Below are 10,783 nucleotides of genomic sequence, written 5' to 3'. Positions count from 1 at the left end.
AATATTATTTCATATTCTAGGTGATTTTTCCTAACGTTGTTTTGTGTTAAAAATTATGATGGATATTTGTTTTAAGATCTTGGATTGTTTATATTTCTCTTGATAGTATAATTAAAAATACTAAGTTGTATTTAGGGCGTTATTTTAATTTTACAACAACATATTGTGATTTATGTAAAATATATTTTAGGCATTTGGTATAAAAGTAAAAAAAAAAACTTGAATTTAATACCTAGAATTCTATATAGCCACACCTTGCATATCACGGATCATACGTCAATGAGAACACAAATCCTCATACTTTTTTTTATTACCTCCAACCATGGTTTTTTAGGTCTACCCTTGTCATTTTTTAGCCTTCCATTTAGACCAACTTGCACCTCTTAACAGGTGTTGTACTAGGTATGCATTGTACATGACCAGTCTGCCTAAATATACTTTATTCCAAATACTGAGTTATATTTAGGGCATTGCTTTAATTTTACAACAACATGTTGTGATCTATATAAGTAGATTTTAGGTATTTGGAATAAATAAATAAATAAGAATTTTAATTTAATACCTTGAATTCTATATAGCCACACCTTACATATCGAGGATCATATATCAGTGAGGCCACAAATCCTCATACCTTTTTCATTACCTCCAACCATGATTTTTTAGGGCTACCCTTGTCATTTTTTAGCCTTCTATGTAAACCAGCTTGCACCTCTTAACAGGTTTTGTACTAGGTATGTATTGTACATGACTAGTCTACCTAAATATACTTTCTCTCATCTTATCTCCTATTAGGGCCACACTAAGTTATTCATAATATATTCATTTCGAATTCTATATCTTCTTGTCATGCCCACTCATCCATCTCAACTAAACTCACCCTATGGTATATTGTTTATTGCCTGTCCAACATTTCGCCCCATACAGCAAAACTATTATTACAACTGTCCTATATACCTTCCCCTTTAGCTTCATTGGTATGTAGTGATCACATAAAACTATGGTTGTACATCTATTTTAGTAGTATCCCAAGGGTAATATTTGAAGTTATTTTCAAAAGTTTTTGTAGCGGAAATCAAAAAAAGAATTCGTTTACACAGGATTATGCTCAGGTGAAGAATATGGTTTACAACAATATTTCAACTAGATCGGTGGGAAAGATCATTCACCCACATATATGTGTTGGATCACTGGAATGGTGATATAGATCAGGTTCTAGTCGGTATAAATTAATGATCATAAAAAATATTTAAAAATAAATGAAATATAAAAAATTGAAACAGAGGTTTATATGGTGGGTACATGAAAGGGACATGGCAAAACATTAAATCATCATCATCAGAGCTTTATCCCAACTATTGTGGTCAGGTGCACAAATCCTATTCTACCAATAGGTTCAATATTCATGAAAAAATGTGGCAAAATTTTACTTTGGCTCCTAACTAATACAACCCTCCTACTTTATCCGGACTTAGGACTAGCATGATAGATTTGGTCTTGAATGATTTTCATCTAGATCGAAAATCGCCAAATTCAAAAACACTGATTGATGATAAACATTGTATATTTTTTATTGTCCATTTTTTAACAACTAAAGAGATTACCATCATTTGGCAGTTTCAAGTTGCTTGCTTGTTGCTCCTTTTACTTCATGATGCTGCGCAAATGGCATATTGTAGGGTTGTAAGTTTAGGAGCAATATTTTTTTTTCTATTATTATTCAATAAAAAAACGGGTAGGAGGCCATCTCCCCCAATCGCTTAACCAAAAAAAAACTATATGTATTTTGCTCATTTAACTTGGGCCACTCTAGTAGAGAACTATCAAAATGCCTTTGTCGAGTTAAGCATGGAATATGAAACAACAACAATTTGGTAAATTTTTAGCTGTATATTTCCATTTGGGTAGATGAGAGAAATTAAATTGAAATAGTAACCACACTAACTTCTACATATTAAATTGATGAGCACGTTCATTGTACTTCGGGAGCATAATTTACTTTTACTCCTTCAAATACAAGATCTAGTTGGGAGTATTTTTTTATCTGGAATTTTGGGAACTATTTAAGAATTTCTAAATAATTATTCTAAAAAAAAAGTTGAGTTTTTTAACACTTATATCTCACAAACTAAATATTGACTATTCAATCTTGAAAATTTAATTTTTCAAGTTAATAGAGGGTACAATTAGGAATTCTTTTTTATTGAGGTTAATCTATGGGTTGAAGAGATTATATCCCCAAAATTTGAGATCCTAAAATTAATTCAAAGTGGGATTTTACCTGAATTGATATGTTTTTTAAAGCACTATACATATATTGCATGGAACTTTGATGTTCCGACACTAACAAATCCTTAAGTCGATCATCTCCACCTCAATAATAATAAATTTGAGAAAATAATAACTTTCACAAAAAATAAAGTATTATGTAACATAATATTTAGACAATTAATAGATATGTCAGATTTTAGGTTTTCACAAGGGTTTTCAAACGACATTTTCGAGGTGCGGGCTTACTTTTTCTTATGTATGGTAGCATGCCCAAATGCTTATGTATCTATCTACATTTGCCAGGATTGGGCGACGTCCTACGAGGTTGAATCAACGCCTGGCATGAAAATTACATCTCTTTTCCACACTTTTTAATCTCCTCTCAATCTCAATTACGATTTTACTCCTCCCGTTACAATTCAAATTTTAGCTTTGGCAATGGATTCAACCAAACCTAGACCGGACCCAGGTCCGAATAGGTCCAAAATTTGGACCAAAGGTAAGGTCAAAGTCTAAATTTTGGACCGTAAATATAATTCAAGTTTGGGTCCAGCGGGACTCCGATTCAAATAACATAATATCTAAGTAATATCTAATATTATTATTTAAAACTTTATTTTTTAATCTTTCAAAGCAATAATTATCCATTTAATTCAATACCACATCCTCTTGACCCCATAAGAAAGTGAAGTTTTTTGTTTAAACCAAGGATTAAAAAATCGCCAAGTCGAGCCGGACTCTCCCGGTTCGACTCGGGAATCGCTACCAAACGCCCCGAATCGACACAAAAAACAGGAATCGCCCGTGTCCAGAGAGAACCGGGCGATTCCCAATAGTAGACTCGCGATTCTGTCCGAGTCCCAATAGTAGAATTGCGAGTCACCCGGAAAAACACGGGATGAACAGTGTTCTTCACGGGATTTCGATTTTTTTTGTCTTTTTTTGATCGATTTCAACGTTTTCAGCCTTATGAGCGAATATTACAGGCTTTAATTCAAATTTGGAATCATTTTTACTCAATAAAAGGAATCAAAACCCACCGTTTTTTATCAAGAAACTTAGTTCACATAGTGAGTTTTAGGGTTTCTGCCATTTTCACGATTTCAATCGAATTAAATCTTCATTTTTTGTAAAATTTCAGGCTGAGTGATTGTAAGAGTGTTGGTCACAATTTTGTGTTTATAATTTGTGATTATCTTGGAGGAATACATATCAATTTTGAGTTTGAAGGCACAGATGCACGAAGAACAGGTAAAAACTTAGGTTTTTTTTTTTTTTTTTCCCCATGCGATCAAATTTATAGGATTTTGATTCTTTGTAGTGTTGTTTATCATTAGATATATTCAATTTGATTAGTTGGATTTTATAGAAAATAAGAGTGATGTCTGTACACAAAATAGTGAACTGTTTTTTGTTTTTTTTTTTTCCGCCATTTTCACGATTTCAATCAAAATAAAGCTTCATTTTTTGTAAAATTTCAGGCTGAGTGATTGTAAGAGTGTTGGTCACAAATTTGTATTCATAATTTTGATTATCTTGGAGGAATACATATCAATTTTGAGTTCGAAGGCAGATGCACAAAGAACAGGTAAAAACTCAGGTTTTTTTTTTTTTCCCCATGCGATCAAATCCAGTCAATATTTTAGAAATCATGTATTAAATTTTATAGAATTTTGATTCTTTGTAGTGTTGTTTATCATTAGATATATTCAATTTGATTATATTTATCCAATTTGAGTTGGATTTTATAGAAAATAAGAGTGATGTCTGTACACAAAACAGTGGACTGTTTTTTGTTTTTTTTTTCAGCCATTTTCGCAAATTCAGTAAATATTTTACAAAGAATGTGTTAAATTTATGGGGTTTTGATTCGTTATAGTGTTGTTTATCATCTCATGTATTCAATTTTATCTGATTTATTCAATTTGAGATTGATTTTTGAGATTGAATGACTAATGTCTGTGAAGAGCTGCGTTTTTTTTTTTTTTTCCTCAATTCAATCGATTTTAATTAATATTTTGATAATAATGTGTTAATATTATGGGGCTTTGATTTGTTTATAAAAACATGTATTAAATTGGATGTAATTTATTCGATTTAAGGTGGATTTTTTAGTTGGAATGACTGATGTTAGGTTGGTTTGTGAAGACCTGGGTTTTTTTTTTTTTTTTATTCATGATCAATTTTTTTGAGAAATCGTGATTTTTTGAAAAATTATTTTTGATTATAATGAGGAATTAAACAGTATTTTTAATTTTTATTGTTAAATTTCTAGCTCAAAAAATTGCATGTTGATAGATTATTTATGCAAAAAAATATATGTTATTATATTTTTAATGCAAAACTGTATTTTTTAATTTGTTGTTAATGCAAAAAAATACATTAACAAATACATGATATTAAACTGTATTATATTTTATTGCAGTTTTGCATTAAAAAAGTATTTTTAATTTTTAAAATTTTTAATACAAAAAATACATGTTGTTAAACTGTATTATCATGAGGAATTAAAGTGAATATCATTGTAAAAAAATCGTGGCATGTTGTTATATTTTTAATGCAAAACTGTATTTTTTAATTTGTTGTTAATGCAAAAAAATACATTAACAAATACATGTTGTTAAACTGTATTATATTTTTAATGCAATTTTGCATTAAAAAAGTATTTTTAATTTTTTAAATTTTTAATACAAAAAATATATGTTGTTGAATTGTATTATCATGAGGAATTAAAGTGAATATCATTGTAAAATATCATGTATGATAATTATATTAGCTTGCAATTATCAATTTTATTATTAAATTTTTAATAATTTAGTTGTAGGCATGTTTGGAGCTTGTTTTTTTTATTATATTATCTTGCATATTTGTAATTGAGATGTATGAATATTTAGCATGTGTGGCTTATACAGACTTTTTTTTATCTATAATGTTGCATAAATATTTTTTTTTTCTCAGTAGGAACTATTTGTCGAAATGAAGATTGGTGACAAGTCCATATGTATTGCCATTGTGAATTGCTATACCATTGTAAATATATTTTTTATTGATACTATATCAATGTAAATTTATTGTTGTTTATGTAGTGGCTAATATAAGCTATTTTTATCGATAATGTTGCATAAATAAATTATTTTTCCTAGTAGGAATTAAAATATTTTTGTCAATAGAAGTATTTTGCATTAACTAACAAATATAACTTCATGAACTACCCCTACATATTATCACTACACATGGTGATTATTTTTCATGTTCAACTGTCAAGTTAATTTTTAACATTTTACATTTTAAAGTTGAACCATGGCAAGATCTGCAGAAGACCCTGCATGGCAACATAGGGTCAGACTTAACCCCAACCAAAAAAAACAAATTTATTTGTAATTACTACCAAAAAGTGATAAGTGGTGGGGTACATAGGTTCAAGCAACACTTGACAAGGATTAAGGGAGATGTTTCTGCATGCAATAGTGTCCCTAATAATGTAAAAAAGCAGATGACAGCATTTCTCAAGGCTACCAAAGGAAAAAAAATTGCAAGTTAGATGATGGATGAGGAGATAGCTAGTTTATATACGCCATCAAGCGGAAATGATCTAGAAGAACAATATAATAATGACTTGGAGATGGCCACAATAATGAGTTTACATGAAACATACCAGAGGGAATGCAGGTTTAAAATGCTAGGTGGTTATGACATCGGCATGCATGGAGGGCTTAGCTCAGACATGCATGGTGGGCCTAGCTCACACATGCATGGCGGCCCCAGCTCGAATATGTATGGCGGGCCTAGCTCAAATATGTATGGAGGGGTTGGTGACAATATGTATTAAGAAGAATTAGATGTTGAAAAAATTGTTTCTAGGTTACCTAGAAGTGCCAGTATTGCAGGTCATAGTCGTACAGACCCATTTTTCTTAAAGCCTAAGTCACAACAGATGACTCTAAAATGTATGGTTAAAGGTACAAGAAACATGTTGGGGAGATATGTAAGTAAATGGTTATACGATAAAGAGATTCCCTTTGATGCAGCCAATAACCTATATTTTTCACCTATGGTCAGTGCAATCCAGAGAGCCGGGCATGGGGTAAAACCCCCGACGGCATATGAGTTCAGTGGGCCAATATTAGATGGAGAGGTGGAGGAAGTTACAAAATGGATTGAAGAATATAAACAGAGTTGGCCAAGGACAGGCATTACTCTCATGAGTGATGGTTGGTTGAATAAAGTTAGCAAAAATGAGTTTTTAAACTTCTTGGCCTATTCTCCAAAAGGTACAGCTTTTTTGTCTAGCAAATACGTATCAGGGACGAAAAAAGATGCAAACTTCTACGTACGACTATATGATCAGATAGTGAAGGAGGTGGGAGATAAGCATATAGTCCAGTTTATTACGGACAATGCGCATGCATGTGTTTCTGCGGGCAACAAGTTGATGGATAAGATGAAGCATCTAGTATGGACCTCGTGTGCTGCACACAGCCCCGATCTTATGTTGGAGGAGATCGGTGCCATCAAAATTGTGAAGGAGACTCTAGAGGAAGCAATGTTAGTGTCGAGATTTATATACCATCACTTTAAAATTTTATTTATGTTTAGAGAACACTCTAAGAAAAAAGAGATAATCAGGCCTGCCATAACCCGCTTTGCGAATGATTACTTAGCTGTGGACTCCATTCGGGAATCTGAAGGTGTATTAAAGAGATTGTTTACCTATGGAAAGTAGTTAAATGACCGCCTCTTGAAGTCCAATACCGATATAAAAGTGGACGGCATAGTCTCAAATAGGAGGTTTTGGTCTCGATGTTCCAGTGTTGTAGAGGCCACTGCCCCTTTGGTCACGGTGTTAAGAATGGTGGAGGTTGACAAGAAAGCTACCATGGGCATCATTTATGAAGGTATCGAGAGGGCGAAATCAGCTATTGGGGAGAAGTGTAGTTTTGCTAGAAAAGTGATTGAGATTATAGAAAGGAGGTGGAACATCAACTTTGGATGTCCAATTCATTATGTTGGTAAATATATATTTATATCATTAGAATGCTTCATTTTAAATCATTTTTTTATAAAATTGTAAATGACATTTTTCTATCTATATATTTTCTAGGTTACTACTTCAACCCAAAATTTTTCTATTTGACACCTGAACATCCCCACAAGATTATGGAAGGGGTCAGATACATTATTGCAAGGTTGGAGAGAAGCCATCGAAACCAAGTAACAACAGTACAAGAAGTATTATTTAATGTTTGGGTAATAACTTCATTGAGTTGTTATATTTGTGAGGAATAATGCACTAAAACGAAATATATTTGTTTTAGCTTGCTATGTATAGGGATGCTATAGGATCATTCAGAACTAGACTTGCCAGGAATTCTTGAATTAAGATGGATCCAGGTTATCCCCTCGCTAATATTTTGTTCATTCATATATTTAATCTTATGAATTGTTCTTGCCCTTACAATGCTTTTTGCATTTGAATCCAGCTGAATGGTGGGAGATATATGGTACTGATGCGCCTCACCTAAAGAGGATAGCAATCAAGGTGCTCTCCCAGACATGTTCTGCTACTGGCTGTGAGCGCAACTGGGGTACGTTCCAATGGTTGCACACTACTAGGAGGAATCGACTCGCTTCAGAGAAACTTCATAAACTAGTCTACGTTTATTATAACTTAAACCTCCGAGAGCGACAAATAAGAAAGAAGCTTGAAGACTATGAGCCGATAGACTTAGACACAATATTTGTCACAGATATAACAGACCAATGGGTAGTAAAAGAGGAGGAGCTAATGTTGCACAAGAGAGCGTTCATTGAGAATATCGGTGAGGAAGATCTTGAAGAAGGTGATAAGCAACATAAAAAAGGAAGCAGTCAGCCAACGTATCCACAATTCGTCAGAGATGTTGGTGATATTGCACCTAATGAGGGAGAGTGGGAAGGGGGTCTAAGGGAAAATGAGAGAGATGATGATTCCGAGGCCACCTTATCCCAGCTATATTATTCACATATCGAGTCCCAAAAGCAACAGGGTAGGGATGAGCACGACAGTGTAGGTGAGCATGAAGGATGGACAAGCTTCGGGGATTTTGGATTGGGAACACAACAGAACACTAATGCTCAGGGATTTGGATATAGTCAGATGCCTGTTAATATCGATTATTCATTTTTAGATTGAATCAATGAATTATCAAACGAATTCAATCAATGGCATCAGCGGGACCAAGAAGAATAACGTCGTCGGTCATTTTATTTTTAGATCGTATGTTACTAATTGTATGCTTTATTGTAGTCCACGTATATTGATATACTTATTCCATGATAATTCTATGTTTATCTTTCTGTGTGATGTAAATTAAATGATAATCAGTAGTTCATGTAGGGAAAGAACATATAAATATTCGTATATTCATGCAAAGAAATGAAAATTCTTAATGGAGTACCCTCATTTTTTATTGAATTCCTAAAAAACAATATTTATAATGAATTTTAATAATGTTTTCGGATTTTGTTGAAGCTTTATTCTGACCGTTTCACCCGATTCCTGATCTGGATCGTCGATTCGGATCGGTTTTGGCGGTGCCCGATCTGTTAAACAGAAAAATCGAAAAACAGAAAAAAAAAAAAAATAGCAGAAATTTTTTTCCACAGACATCACTGTGTTCATCTAAAAAAATCAGGCTGTAATTGAGCAAATTAAATAAAATTGAATATGTTAAATGATAAAAGACACACTAAAGATTAAAAACCCTACAAATGTAACTCCTTATTTTCAAAATATGCAGTGAAATTGATCATATGGCGGGAAAAAAAAAACCCAAAGTTCTTACCTGGTTTCGTAAACCGGTGCATTCAATCTCCAAATTACTCTGTTTTTCTCAACGATTATCACAAATTCGTATTTTTTGATAAACAACTTTACGATCAAAATGCCTACAAATTTTCACAGATTCATACTCTATTTGGCTTGCAACACAAGGAAAGGCGGAAACCCTAAAATCACAACTTTCATGATAAAAAACATGAAATTTCTCCACCATTTAATCCATGAAAAGGCTGAAAAAAGCTGCATAAAGTTTGTATATTCGATCACAAGGCAAAAAAATAAGAAAAATAATAAAAAAATAACAAATTTTGAAGAATCCCGTGAAAAACACTGTACAGCCTGTATTTTTCACGGGACTCGTCGATTCTGTACAGTGAATCGACGAGTCACTGTACAAAATTGCCCGATTCTCTATAAAATCGGACGATTCCATATAATTTACCCGAATCGACACATTCATTGTCAATTTTCGAGTCAAACCAAGCGATTCGACATTTTTTAAATCATTGGTTTAAACCAACTACTAATGAAACCCAAGGACGCAATCATTTCCTCTTGTCAATGGCCAAGTGTCCACCATGCAATTCGCCCAGTAAAAAATTTCAATTATTGAGCATGTAAAAATTTCCCTTGTCAATGGCTACGTGCCCAACATGCAGTTGGTACATATCTATTCACCCAATAAAAAAATTAATTAATTTAGTACACAACCATTTTCCCTTGCTAAAAGCCACGTACCCAACATGCAGTAGTTGTAAGAGGGCGTGCTCTCTCTCTCTCTGTATTCACCCAATAAAAAAGATCATTTATTGGGCATGCAAACATTTCCCTAGCCAAGGGCCACATGCTCAACATGCAGCTGTACAGACGTTATCTCTCTCTATTCACCAATAAAAATTTTTATTTATTTAGCACATAATCATTTTCGCTACTTAAAGGCTACGCAACCCAACACGCCGTTGCAAAAGGGCATGTTCTCTCTCTATTCACCTAATAAAAAAATTCATTTAACGAGCATACAAACATTTTTTTTTGTCAAGGAGCACGTGCCCAACATGCAATTATACAGACGTGAGCTCTCTCCATTCACTCAATAAAAAAATTCATTTATTTAACACAATCATTTCGCCTTACTAAGAGCCACATGCCCGACATACAACTATACGAGAGCGTGCTCCCTCTCTATTCACCAAATAAAAGAAATCATTTATTGAGCATACGAACATGTCCCTTGCCAAGGGTGCCCAACATACAGTTATACAGACGTGATTTCTCTCTATTCACCCAATAAAAAAATTCATTTATTTAACGCACAATCATATCTTCTTGTTAAATGTCACGTGCTTAACATACAGTTGTAAAAGGGTGCCATCTCTCTATTCACCCAATAAAAAAATTTATTTTTTGAACATACGAACATTTACTTTGTTAAAGGTCACTTATTAAAAATAATTTATTTATTTAACACACTATCATTTCTACTCACGAAAGCCACGTGCCCAATATGCACTTGTAAGAGGGCGTGCTCTCTCTCTCTCTATGTTCATCCAATAAAAAAATTCATTTATTGAACATGCAAATATTTCTCTTGCCAAGGCTACATGCCGAACATGAAAATGTACAGGCGTGATCTCTCTTTATTCACCAAATAAAAAAATTTATTTATTTAGCACACAATCATTATCCCTTGCTAAA

Source organism: Amborella trichopoda, chromosome 4 (genome assembly GCF_054954075.1).
Source record: "Amborella trichopoda isolate Santa Cruz 75 chromosome 4, AtrichopodaSantaCruz75HAP2 v2.0, whole genome shotgun sequence".
NCBI classification, from domain to species: domain Eukaryota; kingdom Viridiplantae; phylum Streptophyta; class Magnoliopsida; order Amborellales; family Amborellaceae; genus Amborella; species Amborella trichopoda.
This window is presented reverse-complemented; position numbering follows the sequence as displayed.